The 23367-nt window shown below is 42.8% G+C and overlaps 1 protein-coding gene across 4 annotated transcripts in view; it reads right to left on the reverse strand.

Moving 5' to 3' along the window:
• LOC124621858 (eye-specific diacylglycerol kinase) overlaps positions 1-23367 on the reverse strand; it is a 637666-nt gene that overhangs the window by 609517 nt on the left and 4782 nt on the right. The gene's annotated exons all lie outside the window — the stretch shown is intronic.

Raw genomic sequence — 23367 nt, forward strand, 5'->3', positions numbered from 1 at the left:
TACCAACATACCGGCAAAATAATCCATATTTAAGACAAGTGGCGAACAATAAAAAGTAAAATAAATAGATTAGACCTAACTGACTGGTATGAAATGTAGACTCTGTTCTTATTGTAAAACAAATTTTGTTAAAACGTAACGGTTCATGTTTTAAAGCTTTTCTGTATGCATTCACATTTGCAATATAAAAATGTGTTGTTAATTCAGCAGGTGATCTGATGAATCGCGTTATGAAAATAAAGGAATCTAGTGACTATTTTTTTCAATTTATCAGCTTTTTAGAGTCACAATAACAGAATCATTAAAAATTGTTGCACGCTTCACTGACGACTTTTATATACAAAACTACTGGAGCTACTTAACTACGATTTAAAGTGGAGTACCCTTCTTTCCATTTCCCTTCGGTCATCGTTTGATTGTAGCATTGTATACAAAACAAATGAGAGGCGTATTGTATTTAATTTGTTTCGTCTCAGCCGTGTGGCGGAAAAGAAATCCTTGTCTACCGTGGTCTTCGTCCAATCTGCGAAATAGTAACATTTGTGTATCTGGTGCATGGAACATTCGAAGGAGAGATGCGCGATTCGTTACAGGAGTGGTTTCGTCAACGTGAAAGCGTTAAAGAAATGCCCAAGCAACACTAGGAATAGTGACTGCCATACACCCGTGTGGGAGAGATCGTTTTGCAAATTCCAAAAGCCCGCGTCCCAGTTTGAGACAGGAAACGTACTTCAACGTCAAGAATATTTCTCGTGTAATGCTCGCAGGGTACGCCCAACCAACTTTCGCCTGTACAGTGGGTTACTGATAATCATTCTTGCCACACATCGTCAGCAGAGGGAAGAAATCGTATCACACTAAGGGGGGCCAGTACCACAGCGGAATAATACTGTATTTTCAGATCTACGCGATCGCTGTAAAATATTATCAAACTCTTTCTCCAAACGCTTAAGTTGCGTTCCTTACTTTTCCTAATTAGCACTGACTTGTAAATATATCTTCTGCATAGCTGTAAAATCACACGAGGGCGTGTTGGAAAGCAATGCCTCTGAATTTTTTAACATTCTACGTCTTTATGTTTAATGTCTAAATATTTAAAATAGTCGCCCTGGCGACGAATGCATTTCTCCCAACGACAGACCAGTTCGTTGATACAGTCACAGTACATTGTTCGAATTTGGTGACAGAGTCACAGCCTCACCTCTACTTGCACCGCTTTCTCAGCTACCAATGTGATGTCCTGTTTTTTAAGTTTTGGATACAGATGAAAATCGGATGGGACCGAGTCGGAACTGCATGGAGGATAATCGCTGACAGTGAAGCCAATGCGTCGGATTGTTGCAGATGTCGCAGCTCTCGTGTGTAATCTGGCACCGTCTTGTTAAAGGAGAGAGTGCTCCATGTGCTGAGGAAGTCTTTGAATTGGAGACGCAGTTAAAGTAGTGCTGTTTCCCACGCAGCGGCACAGTTACTTTGCACAACGCCATGTTACTACAGTTCGGAGCCCTCTAGCTGCAGATGGATGAAGTATGTAGACATGAAGAATAAAGACGCAGAAAATAAATTATTTTATTCAAAAAGCTTCCAGTGTTTTCACCTAAAAAAACTCGGAGGCATTACTTTTCGGCATGCCCTCGTATGAAACTACCTGGCACATTGAAACTGCACGCCATCCGTAATTCAAACTCTGAACCTTCCCCTTCGAGGGCGATGCTGTTAAGCGATCCCTAGATGGGCAGTAATTCTGAATATTGTGCAATATTACTGAAGTTTTCCCCCGAGCAAGAAAAAGAAAAAAAAACGGCTCTGAGCACTATGGGACTGAACATCTTAGGTCATCAGTCCTCTAGAACTAATTAAACCTAACTAACCTAAGGACATCACACACATCCGTGCCCGAGGCAGGATTCGAACCTGCGACCGTAGCAGTCCCGCGGTTCCAGACTGCAGCGCCTAGAACCGCACGGCCCCGAGCAAGAAAATTGCGCAATAATAATAATGTACAATATTATTGTGTCGGTCCAGCCAAAGATTTGTAGAGATCTATGGACTGTAATAACATAGCTATCTTCCCTTGTTTTGCCGTCATTTTAAATTTCCCACGTTCGGTGACGATCAAAACATCAAGCTGCGAATATACACTCCTGGAAATGGAAAAAAGAACACATTGACACCGGTGTGTCAGACCCACCATACTTGCTCCGGACACTGCGAGAGGGCTGTACAAGCAATGAACACACGCACGGCACAGCGGACACACCAGGAACCGCGGTGTTGGCCGTCGAATGGCGCTAGCTGCGCAGCATTTATGCACCGCCGCCGTCAGTGTCAGCCAGTTTGCCGTGGCATACGGAGCTCCATCGCAGTCTTTAACACTGGTAGCGTGCCGCGACAGCGTGGACGTGAACCGTATGTGCAGTTGACGGACTTTGAGCGAGGGCGTATAGTGGGCATGCGGGAGGCCGGGTGGACGTACCGCCGAATTGCTCAACACGTGGGGCGTGAGGTCTCCACAGTACATCGATGTTGTCGCCAGTGGTCGGCGGAAGGTGCACGTGCCCGTCGACCTGGGACCGGACCGCAGCGACGCACGGATGCACGCTAAGACCGTAGGATCCTACGCAGTGCCGTAGGGGACCGCACCGCCACTTCCCAGCAAATTAGGGACACTGTTGCTCCTGGGGTATCGGCGAGGACCATTCGCAACCGTCTCCATGAAGCTGGGCTACGGTCCCGCACGCCGTTAGGCCGTCTTCCGCTCACGCCCCAACATCGTGCAGCCCGCCTCCAGTGGTGTCGCGACAGGCGTGAATGGAGGGACGAATGGAGACGTGTCGTCTTCAGCGATGAGAGTCGCTTCTGCCTTGGTGCCAATGATGGTCGTATGCGTGTTTGGCGCCGTGCAGGTGAGCGCCACAATCAGGACTGCATACGACCGAGGCACACAGGGCCAACACCCGGCATCATGGTGTGGGGAGCGATCTCCTACACTGGCCGTACACCACTGGTGATCGTCGAGGGGACACTGAATAGTGCGCGGTACATCCAAACCGTCATCGAACCCATCGTTCTACCATTCCTAGACCGGCAAGGGAACTTGCTGTTCCAACAGGACAATGCACGTCCGCATGTATCCCGTGCCACCCAACGTGCTCTAGAAGGTGTAAGTCAACTACCCTGGCCAGCAAGATCTCCGGATCTGTCCCCCATTGAGCATGTTTGGGACTGGATGAAGCGTCGTCTCACGCGGTCTGCACGTCCAGCATGAACGCTGGTCCAACTGAGGCGCCAGGTGGAAATGGCATGGCAAGCCGTTCCACAGGACTAAATCCAGCATCTCTACGATCGTCACCATGGGAGAATAGCAGCCTGCATTGCTGCGAAAGGTGGATATACACTGTACTAGTGCCGACATTGTGCATGCTCTGTTGCCTGTGTCTATGTGCCTGTGGTTCTGTCAGTGTGATCATGTGATGTATCTGACCCCAGGAATGTGTCTATAAAGTTTCCCCTTCCTGGGACAATGAATTCACGGTGTTCTTATTTCAATTTCCAGGAGTGTAGATGTCCCCAGAGCCTGTAGCACGGGAGACACTGTCACGGATATTGTCAATACTGCCCACAGATGCACAATATTTCCGGGCAGCGCATATATTTCGGGAGTTTCTGATGTTCTCAATATTACTGCGCAGCCGCTAAGTCTCACCTCTAGACGTACGATTATTTCTGCGCTTCATGAAAAATTGTGCAATATTATTAAGCGTCTACGTGGCACTTTACCGAATGAAGTATCCAGAGACGATTCACAAACCGTCAGTAAAGCGTCATGGTCGTGTCTTTTCCTCTCAAATAAAATTGTACTTTAAAACTATTAAATACACCATCCACTCAAAAAATTTCGGGACTGATTTTGTTCCTGGCCTGTGCGCGTTGTTGCACCATAAATCACAATGCAGCAACATCTCTAAACCACATGTTCAAGACATTCTCCACACTATTTTGAAGAAGAGAAAACGGTATGCAAAGTTTGTCCCACACAACCTGACCCACTTGCAAAAACAACGACGCATAGACGCCTGCCGCAGCTGGATTGAAATGCGAACCGCGGAGAATTAATTCTTCTCTGGAAAAAAATCATCACGTGTTACGAGACTTGGTGTTCTTAAAACGAACATACTACAAAACAACAAAGTGCAGGAATTCACATGAAGGTCACCGCACTGATGACATAATCGGCATTCAAGCCAATGTGACGCGCCACAGACCAAAGAAACACTTATCTGGCAGTATAGATGTTCTGTGCGTTGGTTGCAAGTTGGGTTGGGCGATGGGGTGGGGAACTGTATACAGCACCTGAAGCTTTAAAACCATCATTATAGCTTTCCTCTATTTTTCATGAATCCAGTCTCGAAATTTTTTGGATGACGGGGTATGTTTCTTCCAGTAGATTACTACACATACTTTCTTTTACATGAATTTCAACAATATTACTTGCACAACAAAGAAAACTTATTCTACCCCTTAAAGTACGCGATTGCAAAATGTCTGACTTTCAAGATACCCAAAAATAAGGGAAAATAGAGATTTAAATTCTTGGCTAAGACAAAATAAGGGGTTGGATTTGGCGTAAATACTTAGAATTGTCTGGAAACTGAAGACGACGAAAATTAGTGGGTGAACAAGGTTTTCTAATAACTACTGTCCTCTGATGTAGCCTTGTATGTAACCACATCTCATGTGGGAAGGTGTATTCTGAAGTAGCGACTGTTCTGTGAACACTGCAGTCACGGAAAAAACACAAAAATGCGGTGCAAGAGCGATAGACAAAGAATTCTATCGTGGTCGATATACCTCTGCTATAAAACGTGTTTTACATGTACAATTTTTTCATTGTATCTGTTCTATCAAAGTGACTTATTCTTACAATGGGTATTATAATTTTTAACTTCTGTTTATGGTAAGAGTTCTGCATTTGATTTGCATCGATCACAACATTTACGTGTATTTTCTTGGAAATACAGCCGATACAACAATACCGTCGGTAACTGACAGGAATCAGTATCATGTACAAAGGCAATATATATTATTTTGAACAACACAGTAGAAAACAATTGTTTTCTTTGTAGCGGTCTTACAGACCGTGTTTATCTTTTCTGGATCCGTATTTACGTCCTGAATACTTTGGTATATGACCCACAAAATCGTAACTTCTACAGTACGCCAGGCCACTAAGTCGCTGGATTTCTTTTGTAAATCGTAGTTTCCTCATCTTGATAAAACGCAACGTGTGCATGGTATGTGTTCCTCGTCTTTTTAAGTCAATTTTTTACATTCCTACATGCAATTTAAGTTGAAACAAAGGCCGACAGAATTAGTGTGACGTCGGTAAATCTTAAAATTTTTATTTCATCCGTATGAACCTTAATTTCACTTCCATGTTTCTCTTTAGTTTCCTTTATTGATCGCTTGGCGTACAAACTAAATAACAGTGTGGGTAGTGTTCAAATGTGTGTGAATTCCTAAGGGACCAAACAATTGAGGTCATCGGTCCCTAGACTTACACACCACTTGAACTTATGCTAAGAACACCACCACACTCATGCCCGAAGGACGACTTGAACCTCCGGCGGGAGGCGTGGGTAGCTTCATCCCCTCCCTTACTCCCTGCTTGATTTCCTCTTTTTCCTGTCCATCTCTTACCACTTCAACCTGGTTTCTCTGTATGAACTATTTCTGATACCGACAGAATTCTGAAATATGTGACAAATATTACTCAAGCACAGTCTTGTCAACAGGGAATGTGTTGCAGTTTTTCTAAAGAAAGTTGGTGATGGTGGGGCGGGGGAGGGGGGGGGGGGGGGGAGGGCAGAGTGTGGAGGGCCGGTGACTCAAATACAATGCTGAAACAATTTAAATAGAAATGTACTTCTGTTGTACACAGGAGTAATTCATGGAGATGTATTCCTTCTTTGCAAGAAGGCAGTTTGTTTTGTGCCACAAGCGTTTCGCTTCTTTTATTTGTGAAGCATCCTCAGTGGCCTGTAATACATAACTGATTGATGTACATAATTGCTACATTCCTTTTATCCTGTTACTTTTTTTAACTAGGTGAAAACTTTTGCTCAACTAGCTTCGGGAGGTTAAATTACCATTTGATGTTATTTACGATTTCTAATTTTGTTAATCCATGTGTGCCGTTCTAGCGTTATTTTTTAATTTGTCTGCATACTCCACATGGCAATTTTCGGCGTTTTTCGAACACATTTATTTGAACACTTCACTTCCACTTTTCACTGTGTTATTGTGTGTGTTAGCATTTGCAGTATTGGCAACTACCGCTGTGTGCAACAGACTACATGCAGTATACACACCACAACACACACAAAAGACGAATGATTAATACACAGCGACAGCTGGCAACACTACACACACACACACACACACACACACACACAGTGAAAAGTGGAAGTAAAGTGTTCAGAGAAATGTGTTCGAAAAAGCATCGATAACCGGCCATCTGGAATATGCACACCAGCTAAATACAGCTTCAGGACAACAAACACTGATTAACAACATCAGAAATCGTAAGTAACACCGAATGGTAATTTAACCTAGCAAAACTTGTGGTGCAAAAGATTTTTCTGATATATAACACAAGAGAATAACCGGAAAAACCGTAATGTAGTAACAAATTTGTAATTGCTATAAATCGCAACTATTATATACAAAGATGCTTCACACACAAAAGAAACAAAACGCGTACGGCAGAAAACAAACTTTCATGTTTTGGCAAAGACGTATTATACCACCACAAATTTTTAAGCACCTAAGAAACGACGCGGAATATATGGGATAACGGGAGACATTGCTTCACATATTAGAGGGGCTGCGTTTATTTTCGCTTCTGCTAGTTTTAATCGCAAACTGGGCGGTATCGGCTAACGGTCAATTGTATTAGGGTCGAGGCGCTGCGACCTGTTGCTAGGAATTGAGCTTGCTTGACTTTTAACCCCAATAACTGGATGTCGTCAGCACACAGTGTCAAGGATCTCTCACTAGCTGTGCAGATTTCTTTGTTTCTTCTACATACATCTCTTATTGTGCGTAAAAATACGTAGGTGTATGTCTTACCTTTTTTTTTTCAAGATCTTAATGAATCCAAAACCACAAATAAAATCTAAAAACACTTCTCACGAAATGTCTACCGAAGACACGATCTTGCTAAGTCTTCCTAGAGTGGGTGTACAGATACGAAACGTTGGCAATGAGGCGAGCATTCACAATACCGTACTTCGCATAGCAATCCGCACAAAAATGACTGAAATCAATCTGTTGTAGAACTGTGGCACATGTTTTATTCTCAACTATTATTAGTTCTTTTTGAGAACACTAATCTCATGTAGAGAAATGAACATGGGTTCTGGAGCCAGAGATGTTGGAAAACTCATCTGGCTCTGTTCGTCCATGAAATCCATAGCATCGAAGACAACGGATGCCAAATTGATGCCTCAGTCGTTGACATCCGGTAGACATTTGAGAGTTGTGTGTTGAGGTTTAGTGAATTTGTGACGGGATTCAGAACTTCCAAGCAGATAGCAGCCAGACTGGGTTTCGAAAACATCGATCATGTGAAACGCAACTCGAGCCTTTCTCAGATGACGTACTGGAGGCTTTGGATCAAGGAAACCAGGGAGACGCAGTGTTTCTTGATTTCCGAAAAGCATTTGACTCACCGCACTACGCGTACTGTCAAAAGTACGATCGTATGGGTATCAAGTGAAATTTGTTACTGAGGACTTTTTGGTAGGGAGACACAGCATGTTATTTTGGATGGAGAGTCCTAGTCAGATGCAGAAAAACTACGGGCGTGCCCCAGGCAAGAGTGCTGGGACCATTGCTGTTTATATTGTATACTCATGACCTTGCAGACAACATTAACAGTAAAATGAGGCATTTTACAGATGATACAGTTATCTATAATGAAGTTCTATCCGAGAGAAGCTGCATAAATATTCAGTCAGATCCTAGTAAGATTTCAATGTGGTGCAGAGATTGGGAACTTGCTCCAAATGTTCAGAAATGTAAAATTTTGCACGAAAAAACGTAGTATCCAATGACTATAATATTAATGAGTCACTGTTGGAATCGGTCAACTCATACAAATACCTGGGTGTAACATTTTGCAGGGATATGAAATGGAATGATCGCATAGGTTCATTCGTGGGTAATGCACGTGGTAGACTTCGGTTTATTGGTAGAATACTGGAGAAGTGAAATCAGTCTACAAATGAGATTGCTCACAAATCACACATGCCACCGGTTCTAGAATATTGCTCAGGTGTGTGGGACACGTATCAGATAGGACTAACAGGAGATACTGAACGTTTACTGGGAAGGGCAGTACGAATGGTTTGTTTAATCCGTGGAATAGTGTCACAGAGATACTGGAGGAACTGAACTAGGAGACTGTTGAAGGCAAACTACTCCGAGAAAGCCTATCAACGAAGTTTTAAGAACAGACTTTAAATGATGACTGCTCAAATAGGGATCGCGAGGGTAGGGTGATGATAATTGCTGCAAGAGGCGTCCAATCATTTCTCCTGCGCTCCATACGTGAATGGAACAGGAAAAAACCCTAATGACTGGTACAATGGGACGTACCCTCTGCCATGTAGCACACGGTGGTTTAAAGAATGTAGATGTAGATGCAGAACATGTAGTTCTTAACGAGACGAACTCAACAAACGTAAAGGTAATTTTGAGAGTACCTCAAGCAGTGTTATACGGTCGTTATTGTTTAAGACGTGCATGTTAATGTTACGTTGCATAACGTTGGAAGTTCCGTGGAGGTTTTCGCAGACTGTGCTGTCGTGTGTAAACGGTTTCATTTCTAGAATACTGCAGCGAAATGCTACAAGACACACAAAGGATCGACAATTAGTTATGAAACTGGCTACTGACCGTGAACGTAAATTAATGTAATTTACTGCGCATAAAAAAGTGAAGGGATAAATTACTGTTTCGTTATACTATTAAAGGCTAAATGTTGGAAAAAGTAACTACTGTAAGACCTCTAGGAGTAGCCATCCGGAGCAACATAAAGCGGAATAAGCACGAACAAGTAATTGTAGGTAAGGTAGGTACCAGGTGAAGTTAATTGGAAGAATCTTAAGGTAATTTAATTTATTCACGAAAGAAGCGGCTTACAAAACGCATGTAGGACTGATTTTTGAGTATTGCTTATCAATCAAGGATCCTTACCCAATTGGAGTGATAAAAGATAACGAGAAGTTGCAATAACAAGCGCCACGATTCGTCACGTGCACTGTGTGACCAAAAGTATCCGGACACTTGGCTGAAAATGACTTACAAGTTCGTGGCGCCCTCCATTGGTAATGCTGGGAGGTTTCTTGGGGAATGGCAGCTCATTCTTCACGGAGTGCTGCAATGAGGAGAGGTATCGACGTCGGTCGGTGAGGCCTGGCACGAACTCAGCGTTCCAAAACATCCCAAAGGTCTTCTATAGGATTCAGGTCAGGAGTCTGTGCAGGCCAGTCCATTACAGGGATGTTACAGTCGTGTAACCACTCTGCCACAGGCCCTGGATTATGAACAGGTGCTCGACCATGTTGACAGATGCAATCGCCATCCCCGAATTGCTCTTCAACAATGGGAAGCAAGAAGGTGCTTAAAACAGCAGTGTAGGCTTGTGCTGTGAAAGTGCCACGCAAAACAGCAAGGGCTGCAAGCCCCCTCCATGAAAAACACGACCACACCATAACACCACCGCCCCCGAATTTTACTGTTGGCATTACACATGCTGGCAGATCACGTTCACCGGGCATTCGCCAACACCCGCACGCGCCCATCGGATCGCCACATTGTGTACCGTCATTCGCCACTCCACACAACGTTTTTGCTCTGTTCAATCGTCCAATCTTTACGCTCCTTAGACCAAGCGAGTCGTCGTATGGCATTTACCGGCGTAATGTGTGGCTTATGAACAGCCGCTCGACCACGAAATCCAAGTTTTCTCACCTCCCGCCTAACTGTCATAGTACTTGCAGTGGATCCTGATGCAGTTTGGAATTCCTGCGTGGTGGTCTGGATAGAAGTCTGCCTATTACACTTTACGACCCTCTTCTACTGTCGGCGGTCTCTGTCAGTCAACAGACGAGGTCGGTCTGTACGCTTTTCTTCTGTGCGTATCTACGTGTCCACTTCACTATCACATCGGAAACGGTGAACCTAGGGATGTTTAGGAGTGTGGAAATCTCGCGTACCGACGTATGACACAAATGACACCCAATCACTTGACCACGTTCGAAGTCCGTGAGTTCCGCGGAGCGCCCCATTCTGCTCTCTCACGATGTCTAATGACTACTGAGGTTTCTGATACGGAGCACCTGGCAGTAGGTGGCAGCACAATGCACCTAACATGAAAAAGGAAGGTTTTGGGGGTGTCCGGATACTTTTGATCACATAGTGTAGGTGTGCAATCGTTACGGCGATTCTCTTGATATTGCAGTGGGGGTTATTGCAAGAGAGGTGTTGTTTATCGCGAAGACGTTTATTATTTTAATTCAGAGAGCGTACGTTCCGGGATGAGTCTGGCAAAACATTACTTCCTCCCACCCACAGGAAAGCCTCGCGAGAGGACCACCGTGAGTAAAGTCGGAAAAAAATTGGCTCTCGTACGAAGGTTTATGGGCAGTCGTTCGTATCGCGAATGGAACAGAGGAGGGGGGGGAGGGGGGAATGATAGCGGTGCCGTATGAGAGTCTTAGCTGGAATACCGGCAAGCCACGCAGCAGCAAGACAAACTTAGCGCTCCGCACAAAGGGATTAGGCGACAGGAAGCGGTGGGTAAAAACCCAGAGCTAGGGGAAATGGGCACGCCTGTGGCACCACAAGTGACGCTTCCAGCTACTGAATATAACTTGGAAATACACGAAAAACGCTGAAAGTGAATCTTGTGGAAGCTCAGTGAATAAGAAGATATCAAACTGAGCGTGCAAATATCACGAGTTCATATCAACACTGCTTTTCGTTGTATGATCGCTAGTTCACGAATGACACAGCCTTTTATAAATTACGATTTAACAAGCATTTAAAATTAAACTACTGGTAAACCAATGCAGCTACACTTCTCATCGACATATTAAACTGAAGCTTATGTCTACAGTAAACATATAACAGCTTTGTTTATCTCAAATTCGAATGATACTGGAGTAATGACGACTTTGATTAATAACATTCAATCAAATGAACAAGAGCGCAATTTCATCCACAGAAACTCGTAGCATGTGTTCCCCAGTACCATTAACCCTTCTCTAAATTGTTTAATATTAGTTCTAAGTAACACTTATCTGCCAAATTTTGGTAGCTTAAATCAGGCAGTTAAGTAAATTAGTCACAATTTCTACAACTTCATCTATGCAGCCACCATATCGTGTGTGGCCTATCTTTCTGTGCACCAGTATCACTTTCCCATTCTTCTGTTCCAGTCGTGTACGGTTTGCGTGAAGAACAATTGCTAGTAAGCCTCCGTGGTGCTCGATTCTCTCTAATTTTGTCTTGATGATCTTTTCGCGAGATATATGTAGGCGGAAGCAATACGAGTATATTGGATGATCCTTAAGGAACATACGCACTTGAGCCTTTTAACAGTAAACCATAGAGTGATGCAGAACGCCCGTCTTGCAGCTTTTGTCATTGCAGTTGTTGAGCATCTCCGAAACATTTTCGCGCTTAATGAATGAACATGTAGCGAAACGTGCTGCTCTTCTTTGGATCTTCTGTCAGTCCTGTCTGGTACGGATCCCATACTGCCGAGCAATATGTAAGTATTATTCGAACGAGTGTTTTGTCAGTTACTTCCTTTGTTGATGGAATACATTTTCTGAGAATTCTTCCATGGAATCTCAATCAGCCATCTGCCTTACTCGCAATTAACTTTATGTGATCGTTCCACTTCAAATCGCTCCGTTACGCATACTCCCAGATATTTCTCCGAAGTACCTGCTTCCAGTGATGGTTCTGCACTTCTGTAATCATACAATAAACAGCCTTTCTGTCTATGTATACAAAATGCGTTACATTGGTTTTGACTGAGGGTCAGTTATCATTTCCCGCACCAAGCGCCGCTACTCTGCAGCTCTTCCTGCATTTCGCTACCATGAATGTTGGGCCGAACCCCACAAATAAACCAGATTTCGGCGTGGGGCGGCGGTGGAGTGAGTGGACTGCTGAAGTCTGTTGTGGAGTTGTCTACCAGTGCGGGCTACGGTGGGGACGAAGACTCTCCGTCGTTTCTAGGACCCCAGTTCCATCCAATACAAAGTGGACGACATTCCCATGTTGCGATATCGTATCACTTACATGCAATTGCAACAATAACATAGGAAATGTTACAGAAAACTTGGCAAGAAATTGAATATAGGCTCGATATTTGTTGTGCTACAAATGGTTCATATGTAGAGATGTATTGATGATAAATACATTTTTTGAGATGCTCTGCAATGTGGTGCATTTTTTCACTGTTGTATCTACTGTTTTTTTCCTGAGTGGGACACCCTGTTATATGCTTTAGTGTCCCAATGCAAGAATCGTATGTATACTTGTCAGGTTGAATGAAATAATACAATTTAGAGACTATACCGGTCTCAAAGGCGTGACTTGAAGCAGAGAGTGAAAATTTGTACTAAGGCCGGGATAGAGCCCAGTCTGCTTACTAGACAGATGCCTTAGCTACTAAGTCCGCTTAGCACAGCGGTTCACACAACTGCACTGATTATCCTGGCACGCTTTCCTCCTCAATCAAAATTCTCGCTGCCTGTGTGAGATCAGTAAAGTCTCTGAAATTGTGTCATTTAATCTGTACGAATATAAGTACCTGTATATGGGTTTCAGGCTGGATCCTCAATTTTCGTTCGATGCTGAAGTGCTATTCCAAAGCATGGAAGGCCTCAGCAATTCAGTTCGTATGTAAGCGGGAATGTAAAGCAGATTGGGGCGGTAGCGAAAATTTTGGATCGAGGAAGGAGGCGTGCAGTTGTGTGTACCGCTGCGCCAATCTAGCTTAGTGGCCAACGCACCTGGCTAGTAACCAGGAGAACCGGGTTCGATTCCCGGCATTAGAACAAATTTTCACGTGCCGCTATATTATATATACATAAAAAATTTATGTTACAGACAGTAATTAACTTCCTTAAGATTGCTACACATGTGAGAAGCATGAAATATATTCGCAGTTGCGAATATGGATTACTATCAGCTGCATAGTGGAATGACAACAAAAATTTATGCCGGACCGGGACTCGAACCCGAATTTCCCGCTTATCGCGAGTGGCCGCCTTACCATTTGCTACCCGAGCACGACTCACGGCCAAACCCAATCTTAGATACGTCGGCAACCACGTGTCCACAGCCAATATATAATATTCGCTTAGAACGGAGATATTGTACACGAAAGTCCCTCACCCGGTGTTGGCGGATAAATACGATATTGAAATGCCTATGTTGTTCTGAATTACAATGTGAAGTCCTTTCGAAGGAATTTTGCGCCGTAATTCAGAATAATACGGGCGCTGCAATATCGAAAATATCGTATACCTGTGAGTTTTTCACGCTCAGAGAGCGTTTGCGAGTAACACGTGTCATGCGAAATGCACCGCGAGCCAGCTCGGCAGCAGTGACCGAGTGTAGGGCAAGCCCTCGGAAGTCGCGCTCTGCAAGTTTAGATCTTTCGTGTAGACAGGAAGTTCAATCTTTCGATAACTGCTAGCCGTGGCTCCCAGACAAGGAAAACTATATACCGGTACTGTTGCGAGAGCTGAGCGTACTTTAATACCAACAACTATATTTTATTCAGAACAATATACACGATAGCACTGTGTGTGGAATTTCAGCGCACATTCTCGTGATATTAACACTTTGCTGTCCGCGCGCGTCTCGTAATTCGGATTACTTGTCTTGTCGCCGGCCGCTCTTGAGATTATCGTGAGTTTATAAATTGTTAGGTTTTACTAATCTCATCGTCAGTTCTCAACCCTGCCTCCCTGTTTCCCTAAGTTCATGAAATTTCTAAGATATAGATACGTAAATAAGTACACAATTTGTTTCATATATTTGTTTATTTGCATTGTCTTTGGTACTTAGCATTTATCTTTCATATGATATGCCAATAGACTGGCAACGGCAAGGAAAGCGTTTCTGAAGAAGAGAAATTTGTTAACATCGAGTATAGATTTAAGTGTCAGGAAGTCGTTTCTGAAAGTATTTGTATGGAGTGTAGCCATGTATGGAAGTGAAACATGGACGATAAATAGTTTGGACAAGAAGAGACTACAAGCTTTCGAAATGTGGTGCTGCAGAAGAATGCTGAAGATTAGATCGGTAGATCATATAACTAATGAGGAGGTGTTGAATAGGATTGGGGAGAAGAGAAGTGTGTGGCACAACTTCACTAGAAGAAGGGATCGGTTGGTAGGACATGTTCTGAGGCATCAAGGGATCACAAATTTAGCATTGGAGGGCAGCGTGGAGGGTAAAAATCGTAGAGGGAGACCAAGAGATGGATAGAAGCAGATTCAGAAGGATGTAGGTTGCAGTAAGTACTGGGAGATGAAGAAGCATGCACGAGATAGAGTAGCATGGAGAGCTGTATCGAACCAGTCTCAGGACTGAAGACCACAGCAGCAGCAACAACAACAACATGATATGCAGCAAAACAGTCTCCAACATGTAACGCAACTCCACAAGACTTGCACATTAAGTTTGTTGTTTTTTGTTTTTGGAACATGTATGGCAGTTTCCTCGTTTTCGTTTATCGTTTCGGAACTACATAGGCCTACTAGCTGGTATTGCTTTATGTCACCGCAAAGAGTATCAACCGGATCATGATGAGACGTATGCGATGTAGTGGCAACTTCCAAGTTACGTTCCGCGCATTCATCGTAAATAACCGTATCGTCTCTTTCGTTTGCCACCATGAAAGGGCAAAGTACTTATAAAAACAAAAAAAATTGTTGACTTGTGTACCTTATTGTTACCTAAACAAAACACCACAGAATGCAAAAGATGCTACAGTGCTGTCACCGACCACTGCGCGATACTATGCACACGACACCGCTATGGTGTCGCCGGACGGCAGAGTGTAACAGAAAAAGGACTTCATCAATACTAAAATAATAATAATAATAAATAATTATTGTCAGTTAGAACATTTAATTTTTTGTGAAAATCATGACTCAGACAATACTCATGGTAAAAGATAATGGAGATCTTCATCTTTCGTTATCTGTGATTCTTCTACAATAATCCTCCTCCTCGATCGAACCCTTGCAATGATCGGACGCAAATGACGTCTCGTAGCACTGAGGTCGGTAAAAAACTGTATTATGCTGTTAAGTAATACTTGAAAATTAGAGTTTCTGTGTTACTGAAATCAATACGTGTGTTTGAATTTTTATTTTAATATGATTCTCATCCTAACATATAAATGCTAAGTTTCCTGTTCAGCTAAAATGGAGTGCAGCCATTAGCGTCATTGATCTACAGCGCAGATTATTGGTAAAATGCTGAATAATGAGTGATTAACATGGAGAAATACTTTTAAATGTTAATGCATATAGTTAAGATACAGAAAAGATTTAATATATATTACTTGTTGAGAGTAAAACAACGCCTGAACTAGATTCGTTAAGTGACTGTCTTATGTTAGCCGCCACCTTAGTGAAATTTGCAGCGGCAGTTTAAAATTGATTTTCTGTACGGACATGAATGCCATTGGTCATAATCGCGATAATAATTGTGTATTGGTGGCCCAGAACCCACTTTGAGGAAGTAAATTCGACTTAGATTGTGAATAATCTTTAAATATAATGCAAATAGCATCGTACGTGATGTAAATTCTTATCTGCTGATGTATGAAGCCTGGTTATTTCGTAACGACTTCTATGAAATATTTTGACAGGAAAAATACATTAGTGTTGTGTGCGTGCGGTATTGTGCGACAAAACTGTTCATTTTGCTTAAAGAAAAGTGCTGCCACCTCGAAAAGCAGTAGCGTTATATTCGATAACCGATCCGGAACTTAGCGCTATTTACACTGCTTTAAAGACAACATTGCTACACGTTCCCAGGGGAATTTCTTTTACAAAATAACGATCATTAGCCAGGGAAAAGCAGTGTGTAAATAAAACCTCATGTTACATTGATAATAAGTAACTAGTTGTTTTGTAATCTTGCTAAAATTGTACAACACACAATCAAATCACGACACTCACACGCCACAGTACTCAAGAGAATGCTGAGCAGCCGTATTGCTTCCCAGGTTTGTAGCGTATTTCACAGTTTGTACATAACAACATCTTGATAACATATTTTGCGGTGCTCGTGCATTCTTTAACCAGAAGTACCGAAGAAACTCGTTATTGAGCCCTAACATGTGACCGTGGCATGTTTCTGAGCAAAGTAATCGCCCGTTTTACCTCCTAAACTAACAGTACGAGCGGTTAGTCTAATTCCCTAATTCGTAAATTCTGGACTTAAACAGTGCTAGGCAGCAAATAGCATATGCATAAAAAAGTCATACATATATCGCGTAGAATTAACAAACTTAAATAAAAAATATCTCTGAAGGGACTTGATCCCACCTTTACAATGAACATGTGAATGACAGACTAGCGTACTAACCATTGCGCCACATCAGCACTGCAAGCGACTCCTCCATATACTCGTACGTAGGGCCAGCTGAGACTACTGTCGTGACGGATTCGCACTATGAGTTAATGTCAGCAGTGTGATGGCAAAAAGAGTAATGAAGAAAGCTGGCAGGAAGTGACCTCAGGACGAATTTGGGCATTTACTTCGTTTGTACGAGGACAGGCCAGTATTTTGGACATAAAAAAAGGCTCTGAGCACTATGGGACTTAACATCTCAGGTCATCAGTTCCCTAGAACTTAGAACTACTTAAACCTAATTAACCTAAGGACATCTCACACATCCATACCCGAGGCAGGATTCGAACCTGCGACCGTAGCAGTCGCTCGGTTCCGGACTGAAGCGCCTAGAACCGCACAGGCACCACGGCCGGCTTTGGAAGCTACAGTTACTGGACGACAGGAAGTACGGTAAGAACCGAAAAGTTTACATCATCTCCACAGAAGAAAATTACCAGAACCTCTACAATTCAAGGAATCAGCAAAGTAGTTCAACACAGATTAATTAATAGAGAGAAACAACTGAAGTTGTTTTTGAAAGTGATCGTTTTGGAAATCGGAAAATCGTCATTTATTTCAAATAATACAGATGTATCTATAATTTTATACGACGTGGTATTTATTGATTATATTATTACACTGGATGGTGAAGAACAAATCCCCAGGATTTTACGAGTGGTTCCTGAAGTCAATACAAGTAAAAACTTGTAAATTCATATGTGCACAGAAATGGTTCATTTATCAGATATCCGCCCTTTTTGGCTTTTGAATGTCCATGGGTATCGAGCTGAAATTAGTGTACCGTTATTTCATCGTATTTCTTACTATACCAAAAATTAAAGAGAATAAACGTAGCTGATGCTAGTAATATTTGCTGATGCTAGAAATATTTGTAGCGCAAGCAGTCGTCTTGATGGATTTACGCATAACAGTATCTAGATTGGCAATTTTGGGTCCAATTATAAAATATATTTCTTCCATCTCCATCGCTGTTATTGTCAAAAAATTTCGATGTTGTTGTGGATTTTTCTTCAAATGGTTCAAATGGCTCTGAGCACTATGGGACTTAACAGCTAAGGTCATCAGTCCCCTAGAACTTAGAACCACTCAAACCTAACTAACCTAAGGACATCACAAACATCCATGCCCGAGGCAGGATTCGAACCTGCGACCGTAGCGGCCGCGCGGTTCCACACTGAAGCGCCTAGAGCCGCTTGGCCACACCGGCCGGCATTTTTCTTCACAAGATCTAAGTGAGAATCTTATATGCTCCGTGTGAATCTTCTATGCTCCAAAATGAATTCGCCACCAAATCCACAATCTTATCCAACAAAAACGCAGTTGTTTAGTAAGTTTTTCATTCGCCACTAACAGTATCAAAAGTGCAGCTGCAGCCCGACGCTCTTCCTACATTCACGGTATTGCGACAGGAAAATCTCGCTGTGAGTTATCTCGCAGCTCTCGCACGCATTCTCACGCTACTGTGTACAAACGCTACCGATATTTTCTCTCGCTAGACTCCCAGACACTTACAGAAAGTACTCGCAAGGAACTACCTGAAAGTAATTATCAGCGAAAATTCGACCCTAGTATAAACAATTCTCCGAGTATTATCGGAGATTACCAAGCTTTATGAGAGCGAAAAACTCACGTGTATCGGAGCCCTTTTACCGCTAACTCCGTGTGGTTGAACGAATAATTTATTTAAACCAATTAACTGTTGAGACTTCCGTAATTCCAACATACTGCGCAAAATTTTCCAGTTTCTGTGACAATAACAAGCAGAATTTAAAACGCTTACAACCAATACTTACAAAGTCTAGAGTTTCATCATCGTTTCGTTACTAACCGAGTTAAAGAAGCATTTGTACCGATTACTAGTTTAAAGATGCACTTAGCTGCTATTATTTCGAAACTCTCACAGCAAGAGAGGAGGTTGCTGACTAAAGTGTTGCGTCTACACACGACAGGTATAGGAAGGAACCTCAAATGGAATATCAACTCTCGCGAAAGCCAATAGTCTCGGTTCGAATCCGAATTGCGCACTATTTCGATTACACGTGGTTTCTTTCCATTGTAAATTTATATCTACAGCTACATTTATACTCCGCAAGCCACCCAACAGTGTGTGGCGGAGAGCACTTTACGTGCCACTGTCATTACCTCCATTTCCTGTTCCAGTCGCGTATGGTTCGCGGGAAGAACGACTGTCTGAAAGCCTCCGTGCGCGCTCTAATCTCTCTAATTTTACATTAGTGATCTCCTCGGGAGGTATAAGTAGGGGGAAGCAATATATTCGATACCTCATCCACCCTCTCGAAACCTGGCGAGCAAGCTGCACCGCGATGCAGAGCGCCTCTCTTGCAGAGTCTGCCACTTGAGTTTGTTAAACATCTCCGTAATGCTATCATGGTTACCAAATAACCCTGTAATGAAACGCGCCGCACTTCTTTGGATCTTCTCTATCTCCTCCGTCAACCCGATCTGGTACGGATCCCACACTGATGAGCAATACTCAAGTATAGGTCGAACGAGTGTTTTGTAAGCCACCTCCTTTGTTGATGGACTACATTTTCTATGGACTCTCCCAATGAATCTCAACCTGGTACCCGCCTTACCACCAATTAATTTTATATGATCATTCCACTTCAAATCGTTCCGCACGCATACTCCCAGATATTTTACAGAAGTAACTGCTACCAGTGTTTGTTCCGCTATCATATAATCATACAATAAAGGATCCTCCTTTCTATGTATTCGCAATACATTACATTTGTCTATGTTAAGGGTCAGTTGCCACTCCCTGCACCAAGTGCCTATCCGCTGCAGATCTTCCTGCATTTCGCTACAATTTTCTAATGCTGCAACTTCTCTGTATACTACAGCATCATCCGCGAAAAGCTGCATGGAACTTCCGACACTATGTACTAGGTCATTTATATATATTGTGAAAATCAGTGGTCCCATAACACTCCCCTGTGGCACGCCAGAGGTTACTTTAACGTCTGTAGACGTCTCTCCATTGATAACAACTTGCTGTGTTCTGTTTGCTAAAAACTCTTCAATCCAGCCACACAGCTGGTCTGATATTCCATACGCTCTTACTTTGTTTATCAGGCGACAGTGCGGAACTGTATCGAACGCCTTCCGGAAGTCAAGAAAAATATCATCTACCTGGGAGCCTGTATCTAATATTTTCTGCGTCTCATGAACAAATAAAGCGAGTTGGGTCTCACACGATCGCTGTTTCCGGAATCCATGTTGATTCCTACATAGTAGATTCTGGGTTTCCAAAAACGTCATTATACTAGAGCAAAAAACATATTCTAAAATTCTACAACAGATCGACGTCAGAGATATAGGTCTATAGTTTTGCGCATCTGCTCGACGACCCTTCTTGAAGACTGGGACTACCTGTGCTCTTTTCCAATCATTTGGAACCCTCCGTTCCTCTAGAGACGTGCGGTACACGGCTGTTAGAAGGGGGGCAAGTTCTTTCGCGTACTCTGTGTAGAATCGAATTGGTATCCCGTCAGGTCCAGTGGACTTTCCTCTGTTGAGTGATTCCAGTTGCTTTTCTATTCCTTGGACACTTATTTCGATGTACGAGGATTTAGAGAAGGAACTGCAGTGCGGTCTTCCTCTGTGAAACAGCTTTGGAAGAAGGTGTGTAGTATTTCAGCTTTACGCGTGTCATCCTCTGTTTCAATGCCATCATCATCCCGGAGTGTCTGGATATGCTGCTTCGAGCCACTTACTGATTTAACGTAAGACCAGAACTTCCGAGGATTTTCTGTCAAGTCGGTACATAGAATTTTATTTTCGAATTCACTGAACGCTTCACGCATAGCCCTCCTTACGCTAACTTTGACATCGTTTAGCTTCTGTTTGTCTGAGAGGTTTTGGCTGCGTTTAAACTTGGAGTGAAGCTCTCTTTGCATTCGCAGTAGTTTCCTAACTTTGTTGTTGTGCCACGGTGGGTTTTTCCCGTCCCTCACAGTTTTACTCGGCACGTACCTGTCTAAAACGCATTATGGTCATAATTTTCAGTTCGTTGTTCAGGACAAACACAGCATCTCACATGTGCTCTTCATTGAAACACGCAGCTGGAGGTTCCTCCACAGATGATCCTTCAAAGCAATGTTCTATGACCCGTATGACACTCTCAAAGATCTTAAATAAATCCTTTATAAAAGCTAGAACCGCGCTCTTATATAAAATTTATAATAAAAGTACTCAGTTCACTGTCAAAGATTCTACAGAAGGTTTTATGAAACGCGACTGACAAAGTTCTATTACAGCGTGTAAGTGAACTCTACAGGCAAACTGGGAAATGCTGGTCGGATTTGGGAGCTCCTTTCCAGTCCGTTGATATGGAGAGCGTGGAAAAAAATTGAGGTGAATAAAACGAACGGTTTTCGGTGCTCTGTTTATTTCCATTTACCGCCAGAGTTATGTATTGCGACTAATAGGAGGGGATAAACGAAATTACGAGTGAGATAACTATTAAGACCCAGAAAGAGAGACTGCAAAATACATGTAATACAGCGATTTTTACGCTTCGTCAACAGGTCTATCGTTTCAATCTCGACAACACGGCGTTGCCCAGATAAAAGACGTAACACAACAGCAATGGTGAGGAGCGTGGCAGGATGGTGTTCCAACCGTTCTACCTAGCGACATCCTTATGGAACTTTGTCGGAACCGGAAAAATATGATAGATATATTATTTAATGTTGGCGAAGTGTTCGGATTCGCAAAGGAACGTCGCGCTGGCGTGTACGATGTGGAAACTATGGGAGTGAAGCCGGTATATACATCAAAGTTTCAATACCACGTTCAGAAAAAAGGAAGGAAGATTTAGTGTTTAACATCCCACGGACGGCAATATCGTTATTCACGAACCACAAAACGCAAATTGGAAAACGAAATCGGCCGGGTTCTTTCCAAAGGATCCATCCGTGCACTTGCTAAGTGGTTTAAGAAAAACCACGGATAACCTAAATCGGGCTGGCAAACGAAAAGATGAATTCCGGTCATCCGTAACACCGAAGTGCAGTGTTTGAACCACACCGCCTTCGCTAGAATTAGACGTAAGTAATGAGTTGTTTTGGTGAGAGACGGATAGAGATGTGGTATGTGTTTGACGCAGTAATCCTTTTACAACAAATAACAGAGTTTCTCTTGTATGTCTGATTAATGTTTTCTACCTTATTTCGATCTCCCTGGCACCGTCGCAACGATCCATGACGTACACGGGACAAGAACCACTTTCACGCACTGTGTCGAGATCCAACGCAACCGTTACTGCGCGGGCTATTCCTCGTCCACGAAAACGCCGTTAGAATTCTGCAACTGCAGCCCTTGTATTTCCACTGCAGTGGTCACGGCATTGCATCACTGAAAGCGAATTACGCTGCTGAACTGCTCCAACTTATGTGACTTTCACAGGCGAGGACGATAAGATCCAACATTCTGTAAATTTGCGTAAGCGATGTGCGGGTTTCTGAGCCTCCAGGCCGTGAAGTTTGAATACAAGCATCTCGAACACGATAAGAACACAGCATAGCTATATTTTCTATTTAAGCATACTTCTGAAATTTCACACACTCGCTTCTCAACCAATGTTCGTTTCTTTCGAAAACATGATGTATACCTGACTAGAAGAAGGGATCGGTTGGTAGGACATGTTCTGAGGCATCAAGGTATCACCAATTTAGTATTGGAGGGCAGTGTGGAGGGTAAAAAGTCGTAGAGGGAGACCAAGAGATGAATACACTAAGCAAATTCAGAAGGATGTAGGTTGCAGTAGGTACTGGGAGATGAAGAAGCTTGCACAGGATAGAGTAGCATGGAGAGCTGCATCAAACCAGTCTCAGGACTGAAGACCACCACCACCACCACCACCACCACCACCACCACCACCACCACCACCACCACAACAACAACAACAACAACAACAACTATTTATAGTATTAGACCACTGTATTATTACGAAGCTAGCTTTTTCAGTAGGTAGTTTTAGCCGTATAGTATGCGGCCCAGTATTCACAATCATCGTGCTGCATGAAATACTGATATCCTGAGTGCACGTTTCAATTTAATAAAGTGTAAACTGTGACACTGTCAAAGTTGAGTGTTTGTTGCTACTCTAGTCCTTAAATCAACAGCCTGCTATGTAATTCTATAATTTTTGGACGGATGAATTTCAAAAATGATCTTTCTGGGAATTGCAATATCTTGGAAGCAATGTTAAAGCGCTGAGGGACTGTACTAAGCACTAGTGGAAACAAAGCTATTATTGTCGCTTTAAAATATTTAAGCAAATAACGGATATAATTTTCGTTAAATTTATTCAAAACCACGTAAATGGTTATTAAAGGGAAACACTATACATAATTGTCATCGTATATTCTTACTAATTACAAACCGTATTTCTTTGTACGATGTAAAAATGAATCTTTAAACCGTATTTAGTACATAAAAATTAGAATAAATAGTAGCTGTAATTCAGTCCGTTTTTGGCAGTAGCGTATGTTCGTTCTTAACGCCACTGACGGAACGGCACGAGTGATGTACACAGCTGGTGAATCCTTTATGCCTGATTCTGCTTTTTCAATCCAGATTCTCGAGTAGGTTTCG

The sequence above is a fragment of the Schistocerca americana genome, chromosome 7 (genome assembly GCF_021461395.2).
Source record: "Schistocerca americana isolate TAMUIC-IGC-003095 chromosome 7, iqSchAmer2.1, whole genome shotgun sequence".
NCBI classification, from domain to species: Eukaryota; Metazoa; Arthropoda; class Insecta; order Orthoptera; family Acrididae; genus Schistocerca; species Schistocerca americana.